Below are 22963 nucleotides of genomic sequence, written 5' to 3' on the forward strand. Positions count from 1 at the left end.
AATGAGTCAGCACGCTGAATATTTGCCATGTGATAGTTGAGTCGGCAGTGGCCTGTCAACGCTCTGACCAAGAGACTGCAATTCTGCTTTGACAGATTTGTTAAATACTTCGCCACCTTTGGAGATGGCTCAGTAATATACAATTTTGTTTGACGACACGACTCCAAACTATTCCAATATTGCTTGTGCTGAGTTGCCGCCCAAGAGTTTATCTGAAGCTTCACCCAGCACTTCGAAATTGGAATAGCCGGCTCAGGGCCAATGAAGTCATGCGATGCTCCATCGCGAGCTAGCTCATCAGCCAATTCATTTCCAGCGATGGAAGAATGGCCAGGTACCTACAGAGTTGACTGAATTCAGTTCCTCAATTTGAGTTCGACATGCGATAACAAGCTTCGACCTTGAGTTGGCCGAAGCGAGAGCTTTTATAGCAGCCTGACTATCTGAACAGAAGTATATGACTTTACCCATTACGCGCTGTTGAAGTGCTGATTGCACTCCACACATAAGGGCAAATATTTCCGCCTGAAAAACGGTGCAGTTTCTACCAAGTGAGTAAAACTGATTCAGCCTTAGCTCACGAGAATATACTCCTGCACCAGCTCTACCTTCAAGAAGGGAGCCATCAGTGTAACATACTATATTGTTTGATATACTTCTTTCCAAATAGCCAGACGTCCACTCTTCCCGTGAAGGGAATTGTGTGGTAAATGTCCTGTAAGGAAAGTTACAAGCAATTGTGAGATCACTTGGAGCAAGGACAATTTTGTCCAAATTCACCAAAAGTGGAAACAACGAAGTGTGTGTAGATCTACGATTCACTGGATTTTTCTCCAGTAGATCCAGTACCCATAAACGGTAAGAGCAAGAAAGTGCTTCTTGTTTAAGATATATGTGTAGTGGCGCAACGTCGAAAAGGGCCTCGAGCGCTGCTGTGGGAGTTGTAGAGAACGCACCAGACATCGCCATCAAGCACATCCTTTGGAGATGGCCCAATTTTGATTGGATTATTCTCACTTCGCCCTTTTGCCACCACACAAGACATCCATATGCCAATATTGGTCGAACAACTGTTGTGTAAATCCATTTGATATATTTGGGTTTGAGGCCCCAAGTTTTACCAAAGGTTCGCCGGCATTGACCGAAGGCCATGCATGCTCTTTTGACTCTGAAATCGATGTGAGCTGTCCATAAAAGTTTGGAATCTAGAATGACTCCGACATACTTTACTTGATCAGTCACATTAATCTCAGTGCCAAAAAGACGTAAAGGTCGAATTCCATCGCGGTTTCGTCTTTCCGTAAAAAGAACAATAGATGTTTTATTCGGGTTAACCGAAAGGCCATATTGGCGACACCAACTCTCGACTACCTGAAGAGCACTTTGCATCAGGTCGAATAGGGTGCTTATGCACATACCAACTATCAGAGCTAGATAGTCGTCGGCAAATCCATAAGTTGGAAAACCGCAATTATTGAGTTGCCTCAATAGCGTATCTGCTACGAGATTCCACAAAAGTGGTGACAAGACTCCCCCTTGGGGGCATCCGCAAACACTCAATTTTCGAATCGCTGCTTGACGCAATGTCGAGAAGAGATGTCGGTTTTTGAGCATTTGATGAATCCAATTGGTAATCATTGTAGGTAGCCCATGGTTTCGTGCGGCTTCCAATATGGCATCGAAAGACACGTTATCAAAGGCACCCTCAATATCCAAGAAAACACCCAAGCACGATTGCTTCTGAGCGAATGCTTTCTCGATATCGTATACAACTTTGTGTAAAAGAGTCACAGTGGACTTTCCAGATTGGTAAGCATGTTGATTCACATGAAGAGGCATGTTTGCCAAATAAACATCACGGATGTGATGATCGATAATGCGTTCCAGACATTTCAGAAGAAAAGAGGTCAGACTGATTGGTCTAAAACTCTTCGCTTCCTCATACGACGCACGTCCTCCTTTTGGGATAAACTTTACAGTAATATCACGCCAGGATTTGGGAATGTACCCGGTAGCAAAACTGCTTACAAGTAGCTTTTTCAAAACATGTTTGATAGACTCAAATCCCTTTTGGAGCAGAACAGGATAAATCCCATCCGCTCCTGGAGATTTGAAAGGAGCAAAACTATTAAGTGCCCATTGAATCGATTCAGTAGTTACGATACTGCGAGCCGAGGCCAGAGACTCGTAACTACATGAAAAGACATTTGGTTCATCCGTAGATGCTATGTCCACACATCCGGGGAAGTGTGTATTGAATAAACATTCTAAAACTTCTTCATCGGAAGAAGTAAAGTCACCATTAGGTAAGCGAATTTCGTTCACTTGGAAATCCTTAGATTTTGCAAGAATTTTGTTCAACCGACTGACTTCACTCAAACTGGAAACATTTGTACAAAGGTTTTTCCAGCCGGATCGTTCAGCAGAACGAAGAGCCTTCTTGTAAGCCTTGCGAGCTGACTTGAACGACTCTGATCCAGCTGAACGGCGTCTGTTCCAACTCCTTCTACATTGTTTCCTGAGTCTAGTCAGATCGGAATTCCACCATGGGGTCCCTCTTGTAGTCTTTACAGACCGCAGAGGACATGCTTCTTCAAAAGCTTCCATAATGTAGGATGTTGTAGTATCAACGGCATCATCCAGATCACTTGGATTTTCAATGGACGGAGAATATCCATGAAATTTGGTCGCAACCAATTCAATGTAGAGTTCCCAGTTTGTTGACCGGGGATTCCTAAAACGCAAAGTCTGCGCAGTTACATTTGAATGTTCAAAGAAGATGTAGCGATGATCAGATAATGATTCCTCATCTGATACATGCCAATTCGTCAACTCGTGACTGATTCTATTCGAGCAGAGCGTTATGTCTAACACTTCTTCTCTATTAGAAACCATGAAGGTTGGGCGATTGCCTATGTTAAGTAATCCAAGGTCTGTACTACTTAAGTATTCCATCAGACTGGAGCCTCTCAAATTGATATCCGAGCTGCCCCAGATGATGTGATGAGCATTGGCATCACTGCCCACAATCAGCGGAAGGCCTTTTGTTACGCAGTGTACGACAACTCGTTTGAAGTCATCCGTTGGGGATGGTTCATCATGTGGTAAATATACCGAACAATAGACGTATTTCCTGTTGAGGTCACCAACAGAAACATCGATTGTGACAGCACATACATCTCTGGTAGTTAACTCAGAAATGAGTGTAGCAACGATTGCTTTATTAACGAGCACGCATGCGCGGGGCATGGAGCGCGAGTTTGCCATTTCAAGCTTGCTAAAAGTAGCAAAAACTGGGTCCACAAGGTTACCTAGATAGAAGTTCCCTCTACGAAAGTAGGGTTCTTGAACTAGCGCCACTTGGGCTGCACCATTTTGCATGAGTCTGCAAAGATTGATCGTTGCTGTTCTTTTATGCTGAAGATTGATCTGAGCTAACCTAACCGTAGCCACTACCCAAACTAGGCAGGATTAAGCTTTTTGCAATCTCAGCACGAAAAAGACCAGCAACGAAAAAACCAGATCGGTATCTATTTAAAGTCGCCAAAGGCGAAATAGCACAGAATACACTGTGTAAAACGCATAATGCGAATCCATATAGGTGATAATTTAAATTAAATGTCAACATATTCATAATCCCACCCTTATTAAGCCTCAGGATAGAGACTGAAGAAGGGCAGCCGATTATCTCGGAGAAACACAAGGTCACCTGCACCATTGCTCCGGGTAGCACAGGAAGGACTCAATACTGTGGAGGGCGCCCTGGTACCCCACAGGCTCCGTTTGCGGTTAGGTTTTATTTAGACCCCCCTAACCATTCATTCTTAGGCACGGTACGCATCACACCATAAATTAGGGGTCACCTGTGAGGTGGACTTTTACCACCGGAACAGGCAGTCCGTAGTGTTAATTCTTAGCCAGTTGAAACAACCGCTACCGACACTACGCGGCTATCTAGGCTGCTCGGGAAAAGGAGGTTAATATTGATGATTAACTCCTGACGTGCCCAAGCAGCCCGCAAAACGCAGCGACAAAACGTGGAACGATACAGACTGAAGCGCCTTATCCGGGACAAAAAGCGCCGCCTGGAAGAGGTGGAATGCCAAGAGATGGAGTTGCTGTACCGCTCTCAAGAAACACGGAAGTTCTATCAGAAACTCAACACATCCCGCAAAGGCTTCGTGCCGCGAGCTGAGATGTACCGGGATAAGGATGGGAGCATCTTGATGGGCGGACGCGAGGTGATTGAAAGGCGGAAGCAGCACTACGATGAACACCTGAATGGCGCAAATAACACAGGCACAGAAGGTCAGGACAGCGAAAGCGATGGCTACGTCAGCACAGCGGACAGTGGAAACCAACCAGCTTCCACCATGGGGGGAGTTAAGGATGCCATTCAACAGCTCAAGAACAACAAGGCCGCTGGCAAGAATGGTATCGGAGCCGAGCTCATCAAGATGTGCCCGGACAGGTTGGCCGCTTATCTGCATCGGCTGATAATCAAAATCTGGGAAACGGAGCAGCTACCGGAGGAGTGGAAGCAAGGCGTTATACGCCCTATCTACAAAAAAGCGACAAACGGGAGTGTGAAAATTATCGTGCGATCACTATCCTGCCCAGATAGCCGTAGCGGTAAACGCGCAGCTATTCAGCATGACTAAGCTAAGGGTCGGGGGTTCGAATCCCACCGGTCGAGGATCTTTTCGGGTTGGAAATTTTCTCGACTTCCCGGGGCATAGAGTATCTTCGTACCTGCCACACGATATACGCATGCAAAAATGGTCATTGGCATAGTAAGCTCTCAGTTAATAATTGTGAAAGTGCTAAATAAGAACACTAAGCTGAGAAGCAGGCTCTGTACCAGTGGGGACGTAACGCCAGAAGGAAGGAAGCACTATCCTGAACGCCGCCTACAAAGTGCTATCCCAGATTCTCTTCCGTCATCGATCACCTATAGCAAACGAGTTCGTGTGAAGTTATCAAGCAGGTTTCATCGACGGCCGCTCGACAATTTGCTGATTTGCAAGATAGAGCTGTTTGAAAAATTCAATATTTTCCATATATTTTTCATACAAAGTTTATTCAGAACATATATATTCACTTTTCTTACACATTTTGATCAAACTTGGTCAAATAAAAACAAAAGTTGGGTTTTCAGCCAAGTTTGATTGCATTTTTAATTAAATAAAAAGCCTAAAAAACTGATATAAAAAAGTGTCGTAATATGTGTATAACCCCTTCTGAAAAAATAAAAACGTCAAATTAATTATTCAGATTACATATTTCATCGATTTATGTGATAAAACTAGTTTTCGTCAAACTAATTTTTTTTTTCGACCATTACGGGCCTGCCGGATGCTTATCTAGTGTTTGCTTAAATTCTGGTGTGAATATATAAGCTGCACAAAACCGCCATCAGCTAGTCATCAACATCTTTTTGAGATCCATAAAACTTTGACCACGAAGGCGTGGAACGTGATCGGTCCTGGTTAACAACGAAGATGAAACGAATGGTATGATGAAGAGTTTAAAAAGTGACTAGCTTGAAGATTATAGCTTGCAGCTCTACGGAAATGCTAGCGCTATCTTCTCATACACTTTCGGAAGGAATTGCTAGATCTATCTAGTCTAGAAATGACGTAGAAGGTAGAATAGCAGATTTCATCAATTTTGTACTGTCTTACCTTATGTAACAGGAGCTGCTTCAAACCTTTAGATGTAGATTAGGGGGATGATATGATATGTATAAGCCCGAAGTCTCCAAAAGTGCATACCTGTGCATCTCGCAATATAGTAGGAAAAAATTGAATATACGACAAAAAGTTGAAAAAGAAAAGGTCGAAAGGATGCAGAGGTATACTTGGACTCTAGTAACAACGGTTGTCTAACATTCCTTCCCTTCTCCGATGACCGTAAGGACGTGGCCGGTGCAGTAATTGACTTTCAAATTTCAAACTCTCGATTTGTGCACATTTAGAATTGTTAGCTAATGCAACCTCTGTGCAAAAGAGCGCTGAAGGACACAGACGACTATCTTCCAGATCCTCGTGGTCAATTTCGTATCCTCGGCTCGCTAATTATTTTTGTACACTACCCGAGCAGAAGAAAGTAACTACTGAATACCAAATTGAGGTATTCCATACCAGATAATTTCCAATACTTACAACCTGAATGAGGTATGAATGAGCCCTGCATAAGTGGTAAAATACCTCAAATAATACCTTCTGCATGTTCTACAAATACCAAGCTGATACTTAGATCAGGTATTGTAATACCTAAATAATACTTGATGGATTTTCATATTAAAGTGAAATTTTTCAATACTAGTTCAATACCTCCAGCAGTCCTCAATAGTTGTCGAATACCAAAGTACAGTGAGAGGCAAAATAAAGTGCCCACCTTACCAGTTTTCGAATTTCTCTCATTGATTTGGTTCAAATTAAAGTTAACACACCTAAATCTTTTGTGATATTTTATTTTTGATGTTCTTTTAAAGTTGCACTTACGAAATTTTGATAAAAAAAAGAATTTTACTTAAAGAAAAAGAAAATCAATTTGTATTGAAAAAAAAGTAGTGACAAAAATAAGTGCCCACTTCCTTCTTGGCCCCAGAAAAGATGATTTAAGAAAAATAAAAAGCAATTTAATAGTTAATGTGTCCTCCTTTGGCCTTAAGGACTTGCTGGAGGCTCTTCGGCATGCTTTTCACCAGGTTTTGTAGGTGTTGTGGATCTAGTTCTTCCCAGGCGCGCTCCAAGGCTTCAAAATAATTATTTTTGTTGGTAACACCAGTTTTTTCAACCCTAGCATCGAGAATCGCCCACAAATTCTCGATGGGGTTGAGGTCTGGGCTTTGTGGAGGCCATTCCAGCGGTTTAATCCGACAAGACCGGAAGAAAGACTTGGTCTTCTTTCCAGTATGCTTCGGGTCGTTGTTCTAGAGAAATATGAATTTCTCTTCAAGGCCCGTCTGGATCAGCGAAACCTCCAGATTTTCCAGCAAGATGTTAATGTAGGAATCTGCCGTCATTATTCCGTCGATTTTCACGACGCTTCCTACTCCACTCCATGAAAAACACCCCCAGACCATCACATTTCATCACATCACACTTCCATGCGTCACCGTTCCTTGGATGTGGCGCTCCTGAAGCTCGAGCTGTCTAACCGAGAGCGGCGGGCTCGTGTGTGATGCAGAGCACCACATCCAAGGAACGGTGAAGCATGGAGGAGGAAATGTGATGGTCTGGGGGTGTTTTTCATGGAGTGGAGTAGAAAACCTCGTGAAAATCGACGGAATAATGATGGCAGATTCCTACATTAACATCTTGCTGGAAAATCTGGAGGTTTCGCTGATCCAGACGGGCCTTGAAGAGAAATTCATATTTCTCTAGAACAACGACCCGAAGCATACTGGAAAGAAGACCAAGTCTTTTTTCCGGTCTTGTCGGATTAAACCGCTGGAATGGCCTCCACAAAGCCCAGACCTCAACCCCATCGAGAATTTGTGGGCGATTCTCGATGCCAGGGTTGAAAAAACTGGTGTTACCAACAAAAATAATTATTTTGAAGCCTTGGAGCGCGCCTGGGAAGAACTAGATCCACAACACCTACAAAACCTGGTGAAAAGCATGCCGAAGAGCCTCCAGCAAGTCCTTAAGGCCAAAGGAGGACACATTAACTATTAAATTGCTTTTTATTTTTCTTAAATCATCTTTTCTGGGGCCAAGAAGGAAGTGGGCACTTATTTTTGTCACTACTTTTTTTTCAATACAAATTGATTTTCTTTTTCTTTAAGTAAAATTCTTTTTTTTATCAAAATTTCGTAAGTGCAACTTTAAAAGAACATCAAAAATAAAATATCACAAAAGATTTAGGTGTGTTAACTTTAATTTGAACCAAATCAATGAGAGAAATTCGAAAACTGGTAAGGTGGGCACTTTATTTTGCCTCTCACTGTATTTTTAATTGTTTTAAACATTTTTTTTTTTCAAATACCATTATAATACCAAAATGAGGTATTGATAACTGAACAATACCTAATTCTGGTATGATGCCAAAATATGGTATGCATAAGTTATTGGCGAGTTATTCTTTCCTCCTCGGGTAGGGCATTGAGGGAGCCGAAGAAATCCACAATTGGACCCCATTGAGGCAAGTTAGTTCCTTTCTTTCGGAACGTACGGCGTTTCGTAAAACATGCTCACAGAGTGCTAAAAGCTCTTGATTTTAATTGCAGAAAGTTATTGCAATTAATTTTATTGTTTTTACGAAACATCAATTACAATTAGCAATCAATTATATTTATCAACCATTCGGTCGGCTGAGATTTCCCGAAATATTTAGTTCGGAAAATGGGCCAAAATTTATTGCGTAGTGAACTTTTCAAAGCTTGGCAAGTTTTATTAATACTAGGATAGCAAATCCTCTACATAAATTATCCAGAAGAATCTGCATCACGATTGAAAAAAGAATATATTTACTTCAGTGGTTGAATTTTGACTGAATCCACTAGCATCCAGTATTATTATGAAGTGATCCTAGCATTTTCAAACCTACATCCGATTGTTTTGTCATTTTTTTACATATCCAACTCAATCCCAAACAACTACAAATAGATGAAGGGAGAAGTGATAGGGATATGTCTTTACCACATGCCAACAGATAAATCTATCCTCACCGTTTGTTGAGTAGGGTTGAGGGATCCAATGCGTGATTACTTACTATCTATAACGTAGAAGGGCGGAAAAGGAGTTTCCGTTCTGTTATGTTCAAGATAATGTATGCCCATAAAGCGACAATTTATTGACAATAAAGGTATGTAGCTTGAAGTATGTTTGATTAACTGAACATCTTCTTGTGTTTGATAACGGTTTATAATATACAGGAAATTTTGTTTTTGTCTTGGTACCTATATTTAAAACCAGTTATGAAATAGAAATGTTATTGTTTCTCTAGCTGTGGGTTGTAAGTATCAAAATTTCTTATTTTGATTGTTATTTGTTATATTACTGCATAATGCACAGCTGAAATAGTATGCAAGGGTTAAGATGAATGTGTTAAACATTCAAAATCATAATTCCATAAAATCAAACAGCCGTTCAAGCTGCAAAACTTGAACGATTAATCATTTGGGTGGTACCCAAACGATCAAATTTGCTGCTCAAGCTGTTATCTGGTTAAACAGATTTGTGCTTTCGTAGATTTAGGGTATGGCTTCTATTTATCTCTTACTTAAAGTTACCATTGTTTCGGCATACTTTGTCGATTGGATACTATAAACAAATTTCTTTTCAATGATCTCATGCATTGCTAAGGGAAACAGGTAGAGAAATAATACTACGCTGATGCTGTGTACGCAAAGCGAGATGTGTTCTCTCATATTGTACAAAATATAACAGCGTAACTAGTGAAAATTTCACACTTAAAAATTGTTTTGTCACAATATTAAATCGACGAATAAGACACTTAAGAATACTTAAGCTCTTGAAAATTAATAGCGACTCTACTTTATTGAACATAAAAATAATGTCACACATTGAAAGTAATTTCAAATCTTTTGTTTCATTTTACCAAATGGAAGCCTCGTAAACCTCTGCAGATTCCTAGATACAACACCAAAAAGAAACAAAACATTTGAATACACTTCCAATGCAATTAAAGCTTTATTGCCTTCCTCAGTTTAAACAGTGCCCCTGCCGATGTCTTCCCACCCCGTGGACACATTGCAGTCAGCTTAGGGGAGGATACTTTCCGCCTTGTGCTCGTGCAGGCTTCACAGCGGCGTAGATTCGCTTATTCAAATACCCACACAAGACGATGGGATTTTAATTTTGCACCATCATTTATCACTAGGCGCAGGGTGTTAGCCTTCCCTCGCCACCATGTATCGCTTTAATTGGGATGGGAATCGATTTCGTCGTCCGGTTTTTTCTGATGTGAAAGGAGGGAAAAAATCCGTCTGAGTGCCGGAGGCTTGGTTTCGCGTATAAAATCGGGCGGTGGAAGGTTTAATTTCGCGACTCGGTGCAGATCCTGGAATTTATATTATTGGATATTGGCAGACGGATGAAGGTACTTTGATCACAGCTGGAAGTCTCGGATGGGGTGTTGGCAGGTCGTTTAAAAACACTTTGGGCTGTACACCCTAGGGTTATGACTTGAATGGAAATGTTCTGGCCAATACGCGTGTATGACTCTCATCTAGTCAACACGGGATTGATTTTGTAGTGGGAAAATTCATCGTATCCTGGTTAACATGGGCAATTTACTTAATACACATGTGAAACAGCTTTCTAATCGACGTCATAGAATAAATTTGACGAGATTCTACAGGGAAAAGAAAACAGGCAAAGAAAAACAGGGAAATGTACAGAGATATGAGCAGAGAAATGGTCAGAGAAATTACCAGAGAAATTGACAGAGAAAAAGACAGAGAAATGAACAGAGGAAAGCGCAAAAAAGAACAGAGTAGTGAAAACAGAAATGGACAGAAAAACGGATGGTTAGAGAAATGTACAAAATGGGAAGAAAAATGAACAGAAATATGGACAGAGAAAATGGACAGAGAAAAGGACGTAGGAATGGACAGAGAAATGGATAGATAAATGGACAGAGAAATGAACAAAGAAATGGACAGAGAAATGGACAAAGAAATGGACAGATAAAAGTACAGAGATATGAACAGAGAAATTTTAGAGAAATTAAAGAGAAATTAACAGAGAAATGGACAGAGAAAAGGACGTAGGAATGGACAGAGAAATGGATAGATAAATGGACAGAGAAATGAACAAAGAAATGGACAGAAAAATGGACAGAGAAATGGACAGAGAAATGGACAAAGAAATGAACAGATAAAAGTACAGAGATATGAACAGAGAAATTTTAGAGAAATTAAAGAGGAATTAACAGAGAAATGGACAGAGGAAAGGACGTAGAAATAGACAGAGAAATGGATAGATAAATAGTCAGAGAAATGAACAAAGAAATGGACAGAGAAATGGAAAGAGAAATGAACAGATAAATGGACAGAGAAATTGACAAAAAATGGACATAGAAATGGACAGAGAAATTGACAGAAAATGGACATAGAAATGGACAGAGAAATGGTTAGAGAAATGGACAGAAAAATAGACAAAGAAATGGACAGATAAAAGAACAGAGATATGAACAAAGAAATTTTAGAGAAATTAAAGAGGAATTAACAGAGAAAAGGACGTAGAAATAGACAGCAAAATGGATAGATAAATGGACAGAGTAGTAAACAGAGAAATGGACAGAGAAATGGAAAGAGATATGAACAGAGAAATTAAAAAGATATTAAAGAGAAATTAAAGAGAAATTACCAGAGAAATGGACAGAGAAATTGACAGAAAAATGGACAGAGAAATGGACAGAGACATTATCAGAAAAGTGCACAAAAAAAAAACAGAGTAGTGAAAACAGAAATGGACAGAGAAATGAACAGAGAAATGGTTAGAGAATAGGGTCATAAAGCCCTGTCCCTATTTTAGTGCCAAACGCTTAAGTTTAGGCCAATAACACATGTTTACTCAATTTTCTAATGTTTTCCGTTGGTTTGAGCCCCAAAAAACAATTTTTTAAATTTTGTCACACCCTTTGGCTTAAACTCAAATTTTGGGTGTATTTTGTTTTCCGTGTCCCTTCCGAAATGTCAGATAGGAACAACCCCAGTGGTCGAACTAAAACCCCTGTGGTGTTTTTGTCGACTAAGCGAACGTCAAACATGATCTTAAGTGTCAAGGTTCATTTATGGACCCAATTTTTAAATTAAAGTTTAAACATGATATAGCCGTTATTTGAGCGGAAAAAATTGCTAAAGTAGTTGCAGTAAGGTGTTCTTTCGTGTTATTGAATAAAAACAAGGTTTCATTAAACATTTTAGGACCCAATTGGACAGAAAAATGGACAGAGAAATGGACAAAGAAATGGACAGATAAAAGTACAGAGATATGAACAGAGAAATTTTAGAGAAATTAAAGAGGAATTAAACAGAGAAATGGACAGAGAAAAGGACGTAGAAATAGACAGAGAAATGGATAGATAAATGGACAGAGAAGTAAAAAGAGAAATGGACAGAGAAATGGAAAGAGATATGAACAGAGAAATTAAAAAGATATTAAAGAGAAATTAAAAAGAAATTAACAGAGAAATGGACAGAGAAATTGACAGAAAAATGGACAGAGACATTATCAGAAAAGTGCACAAAAAAGAACAGAGTAGTGAAAACAGAAATGGACAGAGAAATGAACAGAAAAATGGTTAGAGAATTGGACAGAAAAATGGACAAAGAAAAGGACAGATAAAAGTACAGAGATATGAACAGAGAAATTTGAGAGAAATTGAAGAGAAATTAACAGAGAAATGGACAGAGAAAAGGACGTAGAAATGGACAGAGAAATGGATAGATAAATGGACAGATAAATGAACAAAGAAATGGACAGAGAAATGGAAAAAGAAATGGACAGATAAATGGACAGAAAAATTAACAGAAAAATGGACATAGAAATGGACAGAGAAATGGTTAGAGAAATGGACAGCAAAATGGACAAAGAAATGGACAGAGAAATGGACAAAGAAATGGACAGATAAAAGTACAGAGATATGAACAGAGAAATTTTAGAGAAATTAAAGAGGAATTAACAGAGAAATGGACAGAGAAAAGGACGTACAAATAGACAGAGAAATGGATAGATAAATGGACAGAGAAGTAAACAGAGAAATGGACAGAGAAATGGAAAGAGATATGAACAGAGAAATTAAAAAGATATTAAAGAGAAATTGAAAAGAAAGTAACAGAGAAATGGACAGCGAAATTGACAGAAAAATGGACAGAGACATTATCAGAAAAGTGCACAAGAAAGAATAGAGTAGTGAAAACAGAAATGGACAGAGAAATGAACAGATAAATGGTTAGAGAATTGGACAGAAAAATGGACAGAGAAATGGACAAAGAAATAGACAGATAAAAGTACAGAGATATGAACAGAGAAATTTTAGAGAAATTAAAGAGGAATTAACAGAGAAATGGACAGAGAAAAGGACGTAGAAATAGACAGAGAAATGGACAGCGAAATTGACAGAAAAATGGACAGAGACATTATCAGAAAAGTGCACAAAAAAGAACAGAGTAGTGAAAACAGAAATGGACAGAGAAATGAACAGAAAAATGGTTAGAGAATTGGACAGAAAAATGGACAAAGAAAAGGACAGATAAAAGTACAGAGATATGAACAGAGAAATTTGAGAGAAATTGAAGAGAAATTAACAGAGAAATGGACAGAGAAAAGGACGTAGAAATGGACAGAGAAATGGATAGATAAATGGACAGATAAATGAACAAAGAAATGGACAGAGAAATGGAAAAAGAAATGGACAGATAAATGGACAGAAAAATTAACAGAAAAATGGACATAGAAATGGACAGAGAAATGGTTAGAGAAATGGACAGCAAAATGGACAAAGAAATGGACAGAGAAATGGACAAAGAAATGGACAGATAAAAGTACAGAGATATGAACAGAGAAATTTTAGAGAAATTAAAGAGGAATTAACAGAGAAATGGACAGAGAAAAGGACGTACAAATAGACAGAGAAATGGATAGATAAATGGACAGAGAAGTAAACAGAGAAATGGACAGAGAAATGGAAAGAGATATGAACAGAGAAATTAAAAAGATATTAAAGAGAAATTGAAAAGAAAGTAACAGAGAAATGGACAGCGAAATTGACAGAAAAATGGACAGAGAAATGGACAGAGACATTATCAGAAAAGTGCACAAGAAAGAATAGAGTAGTGAAAACAGAAATGGACAGAGAAATGAACAGAGAAATGGTTAGAGAATTGGAAAGAAAAATGGACAGAGAAATGGACAAAGAAATAGACAGATAAAAGTACAGAGAAATTTGAGAGAAGTTGAAGAGAAATTAACAGAGAAATGGACAGAGAAAAGGACGTAGAAATGGACAGAGAAATGGATACATAAACGGACAGATAAATGAACAGAGAAGTGCACAAAAAAGAACAGAATAGTGAAAACAGAAATGGACAGAAAAATGAAAAGAGAAATGGACAGAGAAATGGACAAAGAAAATAACAGAGAAATGGACAGATGAATGAACAGAGAAATGGCAAGATAAATGTACAGAGATATGAACTGAGAAATTAAAGAGAAATTATAGAGAAATTAACAGAGAAATTAAAGAAAAATTTAAAAGAAATAAGTGAGAAATTAACAGAGAAATGGACAGATAAATGGACTGAGAAATTGACAGCAAAATGGACAGAGAAATTATCAGAAAAGTGCACAATAAAGAACAGAGAAGTGAAAACAGAAAAAGAAAGAGAGATGCACAGAGAAATGGTTGGAGAAATGGTTAGAGAAATGGTTAGAGAAATTGACAGAAAAATGGACAGAGAAATAAACAGATAAATGGACAAAAAAATGGACAGAGAAATGGACAGAGAAATGAACAGATGAATGAACAGAGAAATGGATAGAGAAATGGACAGAGAAATTGACAGAAAAATGGACAGAGAAATAAACAGATAAATGGACAGAGATATGAACAGAGAAATTAAAGAAAAATTTAGAAGAAATTAGAGAGAAATTAACAGAGCAATGGACAGATAAATGGTCTTAGAAATGGTTAGAGAAATGGACAGAAAAATGGAAATAGAAAGAGACAGAGAAATGCACAGAGAAATGGACAGAAATATGGACAGAGAAATGGACAGAAAAATGGACAGATAAATGAACAGAGAAATGGACAGGGAAATGGACAGATAAATTGACAGAAAAATGGACAGAGAAATAATCAGAAAGTGCACAAAAAGAAGAGAGTAGTGAAAACAGAAATAGACAGAGAAATGGACAGAGAAATGGTTAGAGAAATGGACAGAGAAATGGTCAAAGAAATGGACAGATAAATGTACAGAGATATGAACAGAGAAATTTGAGAGAAATTAAAGAGAAATTAACAGAGAAATGGACAAAAAACGGACGTAGAAATAGACAGAGAAATGGATAGATAAATGGACAGAAAAATGGATACAGGAATGGACAGAGAAATGGACACAGAAAATGACAGAGAAATGGACAGATGAATAAACAGAGAAATGGACAGTTAAATGTACAGAAATATGAACAGAAAAGTTGAAGAGAAATTAAAGAGAAATGAACAGAGAAATGGACAGAGAAATTATCAGAAAAGTTCACAAAAAAGAACAAAGTAGTGAAAACAGAAATGGACAAAGAAATGGTTAGAGAAATGGACAGAAATATGGACAGAGAAATGGACAGAGAAATGGACAGAAAAATGGACAGAGAAATGGACAGAGAAATGGACAGAGAAACGGACAGATAAATGAACAAATAAATGAAAAAAGAAATGGACAGAGAAATGGACAGAAAAATAGACAGAGAAATGAACAGAGAAATTATCAGAGAAATGCACAGAGTAATTTACAGAGAAATAGACAGGAAAAGGACAGAGAAATGAACAGAGAAATGAACAGAGAAATGAACAGAGAAATGAACAGAGAAATGGACAGAGAAATTATCAGAGAAGTGTACAAAAAAGAATAAAGAAGTGAAAACAGAAATAAACAGAAGAATGAACAACATGAAACAGGGAAATGAACAGAGAAATGAACAGAAAAATGGACAGAAAAATGAACACAGAAATTGACAGAAAAAATGGAAATGGAAATGGAATGGAAATGGAATGGAAATGGAATGGAAATGGAATGGAAATGGAATGGAAATGGAATGGAAATGGAATGGAAATGGAATGGAAATGGAATGGAAATGGAATGGAAATGGAATGGAAATGGAATGGAAATGGAATGGAAATGGAATGGAAATGGAATGGAAATGGAATGGAAATGGAATGGAAATGGAATGGAAATGGAATGGAAATGGAATGGAAATGGAATGGAAATGGAATGGAAATGGAATGGAAATGGAATGGAAATGGAATGGAAATGGAATGGAAATGGAATGGAAATGGAATGGAAATGGAATGGAAATGGAATGGAAATGGAATGGAAATGGAATGGAAATGGAATGGAAATGGAATGGAAATGGAATGGAAATGGAATGGAAATGGAATGGAAATGGAATGGAAATGGAATGGAAATGGAATGGAAATGGAATGGAAATGGAATGGAAATGGAATGGAAATGGAATGGAAATGGAATGGAAATGGAATGGAAATGGAATGGAAATGGAATGGAAATGGAATGGAAATGGAATGGAAATGGAATGGAAATGGAATGGAAATGGAATGGAAATGGAATGGAAATGGAATGGAAATGGAATGGAAATGGAATGGAAATGGAATGGAAATGGAATGGAAATGGAATGGAAATGGAATGGAAATGGAATGGAAATGGAATGGAAATGGAATGGAAATGGAATGGAAATGGAATGGAAATGGAATGGAAATGGAAATGGAATGGAAATGGAATGGAAATGGAATGGAAATGGAATGGAAATGGAATGGAAATGGAATGGAAATGGAATGGAAATGGAATGGAAATGGAATGGAAATGGAATGGAAATGGATAATGAAATAGAAAAGGAAATGGATAAGGACATTCTCTTATCAAAGAAAGGAAAAGAAAAGGGAATGGATAAAGAAAAGGAAAAGGGATTATGATAGGGAATGAAAAATGTAATGGAGATGGGAAAAGAGGGAAAGAAACAGGGAACGAAGAACGGATGTAAATGGAAGATTGAATGGGAAAACGGCACCGGTAAAATGCAATGTAAATTGTTGGAAAAAGAAATGAATAAGGTAAAAAAGAGAAGCTAAAGGGAATGGAAAATTGAATCGAAAGTGGAATGGGAAGTGGCATGAAAAATGGATCTGAAAAGCAATTGAAATGGGATGGATAAGGGAACTAAAAAGAGAATGAAGAATGGAATAAAAAAAATTAAAATAAAACGAAAAATACAATGAAAAGGAAATGGAAGAGGAAATTATAAAGGGTATAGAAAAGAAATCCTAAAATCAATGGAGAAGGGAATGGTGAAGGGAAAGGAAAAAAGAATGAAAATAGTAACGTAAAATGGAATTAAAAAGTAAACGAAAAAGTAAATGGAAAATGCAATGAGAACAGAATAAGGAATAAGAAAAAGATTGACAAAAGTGAATGGAAAAGTGAATAGAGAAGTGTATAGAAGAGAAAATCGAAGAAGAAATAGAAAAGGGAATGTTGAAGGACATCGTAAAGGAAATCGAAAAGGGAATGAAGCAAGTAATGGAAAAAGGAATGGAAAAATAAATGGAAAATGAAATGAAAAATAAAACCGAAAACGAAATGAAAAGGGAATAAAAAGCGAATGGAATAGGGAATGGCTTAGAATTAGCTGAGTTTTATTTTACTGCCATGTAGATGAAATCTGTTATAAGTCATTGTCAAGGATAAACAACCGATCGATCAGATCGAAGTGTCCCTTAAAACGTCAACCCTTTCGTTTGAATCAGAACCCAGCCAACACATGTTTGGTGAACTGCACCAAACCCATAACTATGGCGACACTGGCGAACGCACAACTTTTCCTGATTCAATATTAATCACGCTGTAGAAAGTTTCTAACCATCGCTCGACCGCCGGACGGCCTCCCATCTCATCAGGGACTTTCGGGTCACATGTCCCTCTGCTGTTTGGAAAAGTTACATTCGCATGCCTGACCTACCCTGACCTTCCCGGTTTTTTTGGGTCGCCTACACCAGGGTTCGTGATCCATTCTCGACCAGAATCATATAACAAGATTATAACCTTTGTTATCTAAAGCAATTAAAAACAAAAGAAGGTGATATAATTTTGTTATTAAGCATTGTTACAATATTTGTAACAGATTTATTTCGGAATATACTTGGAACACATTATGTTATAATTTTGTTATAATGATAATAAGATTCGCAATTTTCTAGTTTTGTTAAAATTTTTATTATTTTACTTACTAATAGATACATGCTTTATAATAATCAATGATCTTAAGAAACATGTCAGAGAAACACTAAATGCTATAATCTTGTTCCATCCATCTAGTCGGGTCCTCACATGCTGAGGACTGTCTACGGCATACACACATATTTTCGGAAGCTGGACACCAACCCCCGGAGGCTGTCCAAACTTTGACCGGGTGAATGTTTTTCGTGTGTCGTTCAATTATTCAAAAATCCTTGCGTCGTTAGTTGGTGTGGAGCCCTTGGACGGCTTGGCCAGTGTGCCAAAACCGTTGAAACGCCCTCCCATAGATACTTGTGGCAGTTCGGGTGGGGAAAACTAGCGAAAGTTTTCCGGAAGCTGTGCCAACATGGCAAACAGTTTTTGCTCGCCTCTCTTTCGGTTGGGGCTAGGTCAAAAAATTGAAAAATATTGTGTGCCCCAGTGCCCGGCACTAAACGGGGGTAAAACTCGGGAGGAAAACAAAAATGTGTCCTCTATTGGCCGTTGTTGCACTTGGGTGGTGCAATGTTGTTCTTGCGATTCCTCTTCGGTCGTGTTCCGTTAGGGGATTATGTTCTGTTCCTGATCAGTGAAGCGATTTGCTTGCCCTGGCCAAAGGAATGTTTTCCTGGTTGTCTTTGCATTGAAAGGAGAAGTTTAACAATGCTGAAGGTAAAACAGTTATTGTTGGTTTTTCGTTTATAATTCCGTTGGGCATTTTGTTGAGCATTCATTGAGAATTTAAGATTCTTTAATATTCTCTTTGATTATGGGTCAACTGATGTTTTGATCAACATTAACATCTGAAAGATCAGGAAAATCTATAAGTTCCAAATTTATGGAAATCGGATGAAAAACTGGTAAGATATCGGATTTCTAGTAACGTCAGTTGGTTTAAGTGATTATTTGATGGATTTTATTTTATTCACTTAAAAACTACATCCCTTATTTTTCGTAATTTTCAACCAATGAAGCGGAACAAAATCCCTACCATCTCTATCTGCTTTCTTCGTTCAACTCGTTAAAAATTCGATTTAAAACCCCGCCTACCCATATATCACTGCCAGCCATAACCTATTAACTAAATCATCTCTCGCGACGCTAGACTTCATAAAAATGTTTTACAACTCGACAGAAACGAATTTTACTATACAATAAAATTTATCAACTTCCTTATTTTGTACTCCAGCGAACCATACTTCCAAACGGAAGAAAGCTCATAAAACGTTGTTGTGGGTTCCGTTTTTTTCCGCACGAGGACTCTTCGCCTAGCAAGTCACCGCATACGCATTCGCGGCAGTGAACCAGTAAATATGAAAGTATTACATTACCTTCCTCCCTTGTCCCCAACCTGACCTCTTTGACTACCCTTTGTGAGGTTTAGGGATATATTTCGAAAGACAAACGTCGAATGCCAAATTGTCGAATCCCAAAATGTCCAAAGCAGTAAATTTTCAACAACTATCTAGAACTCTTTTCCAGATTTATTTTTAACATCGTCATTGATTGAATATGCAACATTTAGCACATAGTGAATTATTTTTTTTTTCGGGAGAAAATCATTCTAGGAAATGTTCATTCCATTCCAATAATTTACTTTCGACGAAAACGTCCTTTCTATGTTTTGTTCCTCCAACGTTTTCTCATTCAGACGATTTATCTTTCGAGGTTCTGATTTTTCGACGTTTCATCTTTCGACGTTTTGTCACCCAACTCCCCCCCCGTGATTGTTTCCGACGATGCTGATGTTGATGGTGATTGTTATGGTTGCATGAGACGACAACATAAACCATGTGTTAAAGATTGCGAGTGCGGAACGGGCAAAACGTAATACAAAAAGGGCAAACAGCTCCAAGTGGTTGTGGTGGTGGTGGCGACTTGTTCCGTACATGTGAAGGATGTCAAATAAATTCCCGGAAAATACGAATTCGTTCAGCAATTCGGACGTTTTGTTTCATTTGGTCACGGAAATTCTCTGTTCGATAAATCATTAAGTACCGTCAAACGGGGCTTCTTTTGACATTATTTCCACATTCTTTAACTTTGAGGATTTGTAACTCTTAGAATTATGGATAGATGTTGATATTTTTTGCCTATATTTAAGTTGTATATGTACATAACAAATGTGCAAAATATGAGGCAAATCCATCAAGAAATAACAAAAATGCTTGAATAGCGAAAAAAGTGTGTCCTTCAAGACAAAAAAGGGGCTACTTTGGACATTTTCGCAAATTTGCTAATGAAATGATTTTTCCTTATAACTTTCAAACTGATTCAATAAATTGTTGTCCACTGTGATGTTATGGAACGTTTTTCATTGATAAACCTAATGTAGAAAATTGCAAAGCTAGAATCAATTACACATATATAACAAATTTCAACGAAACATGCCATTCACTATTCTCAGTTTGCAGTATGAAACTTAAATTTTTATCTTCCTTTTAAATTTAACTATCAGTTACGAATGCTCGATTTTCAAGTTGACATAAGCGAACGACGTAACTACTAGGTACTGCGATGATAAATGAGTTATGTACAAAAACTCTTTTTTTTTCTATTCTTACTGTTATATGAACGATATGTTGAAGAATCACATTAATACCGGTAACTAAATTAATACCAGTAAGCAATTTTTATTAAAAACGCAATCTATGAAGTAAAGTTTAGCAAGATCGTAAAGAAGTAAGTTTGCTTTTGTAATATGCTTTTAGCTTCTTAGCAGTTTAGAGCTGGCTTAACAGTAGTTTAATTTAGGCATTTGAAGGATGCAACTGTTCTGTACTACAAATTCATGTAATATATGACGAAAAATAATTTTTTAGAGATTATGTTGTGAATTTGGCATTGGTACGTATTGAAATATATGTGTTTTATGTCTATTCACTTTTACAAACATTTATTTTATTTTTTTTAAGTTGTAATATACACAAATCAAAACATTATAATAAAATAAAAGTCGCAAAAATAAGACCTTTGATCAATTATTTTAATAAAACAACAATTTTAAGCAAAACAAATCGCAAGATTTTCATGAAACATGACGATTCGATAGTTTTGTGATGCTCCCAATAAGTTTCCAAGACATGGGTAAAATTCAAACAATGTTTGTATAGCCAATGTTTTATACCTTGTGAATATTTATTCGGGCTTTTTTGAAATGTTTTCTTGTTTATCCTGTTATTGTTGATGTTGTTCCAAGAAAAAATCATGCCTAGTGGTAGAGCATATATTGGTCAATAAAAGTGCTGAAGACACAAAATTGCTCAGATTAATATTTACGCTGCTAATAAATACAAAAGGTGAGTGTCCAAAGTAGCCCCTGGAATCAAAAGTAGCCCCGTCCGACGGTAGCAGGTTGAATTTTGAATGGAAATTCTGATAATGTACATCTTACTACAACTGAGATGATTGGATACCCAGACAACCAGAAGTCTCATAACAGTTTACGAACACAGTCGTTTAATTATACAAAATGCGTCACACTCGCACTGCATGATAGATTAAATCATATGATAAATGAGTTTCCTTGCATAAAACTATACTTTATGAGTTCATATGTACATTCCGCTTCGTCCCGTATACGCTTACAATAAAAGTCGGGTCTATCCGCAGAAGCTGCCAAATCTATTATACCGCATAAAAGTACAGATAAGTTCGCAATAAAAACTACACACTAGCATTGCATATTGTTTTAAATCATATAATTAACAAGTATATCGCCTCCCCTTGTGTACGTATAAGGGCTTTGCGTTACATTTTATACGTGAACAGTTCACATAACCAAAAAGTAATGTCATTAAGGGCCATTCCCATTACGCCGTGCCGGACCACGCCAAGACTCGTGCGGAGTCCGACTGGGTTATGTTTTGAATAACTTTCATATGTTTTATATGTGAGTGATCACACCAAAGCTACCGTGCCGGGCCCGGGGTCAAACCGAGGTATAACCCAGACAACCAAAATGTACCGGTAACCAAAGGACTCGTGATATACTACAATATGTAGATTAAATATTGGTCGCAGTGGTTTGGGCTTGTTCATATATTTCATAACGCTCAAATTGGTCGTTTTGAACACCCACCCACCCCCTTGTGACGCTTTTTGTATTGATATTTTTCTGTTTTTGTATGAATCGTAACATCGTTAGAACACCCACCCACTTCCTTCAGCGTTATGAAATTTGTGAATGGGCCCTTTATGTTCTTAACAGAAAAAAAATGCATGTATAACGAAATCACCTGGAGGCTTTGTATGTTCAAAATTTCACTTATAAGATGTCGCGAAAAGGCCTTCTACGTACAAAAGTGGAGGCGATATACGTGCATAAATTATGTGACAAATAATAGCATACAATGCGAGAGTATAAATTTGTCATCGAACTAAGCTATGATCTTATGCGACTTAACTTATGATAACAAATGTTGATTTGACAGCTGCTACGAATTGATTCGACTTACTTTGTACGAGTGTACGGGACGAAACAAAATGTACAAATGAACTCAGAAGAAAAGCGTTTTATGCGAGGAAACTCATCAAACTGCCGATTTTATCCACCGTATTTTCCGGGTTTGATGTAATTTGTATGAATAAACGAGTTATTACGTGAACTTTTTTGTGACTTCTGGGTGTCTGGGTACCGACTGTCAAAAAAATATCGTCGGCTCTCCGGTGGATGCATGGCTGGCAGCATTTTCTTTGTCATGAGTGTGTAGTTGTGAGTTCGCTGTGCGTTACCAATATGAGGAGAGGTGACAGATTTGTTTTTAGTTATTTATCATCGTTCGTGAAAAAGATGAAACGCACCCGATAAGGGTTTTGCTTTTCTTGCGATAACTTTTTTCTTCCCTTAACGACCCTGCTGGAACAAAGCCTGCTGCGAGTATAGTATTCCATGGTTCCATAAGCACTAGTGCGCAAATTTGATTAAATCCAATCAGATCGAAGTTTTCCAGTTCAATTATGCATAGCATAGCATAGCATAGC

Source organism: Aedes aegypti, chromosome 3 (genome assembly GCF_002204515.2).
Source record: "Aedes aegypti strain LVP_AGWG chromosome 3, AaegL5.0 Primary Assembly, whole genome shotgun sequence".
NCBI lineage: Eukaryota > Metazoa > Arthropoda > Insecta > Diptera > Culicidae > Aedes > Aedes aegypti.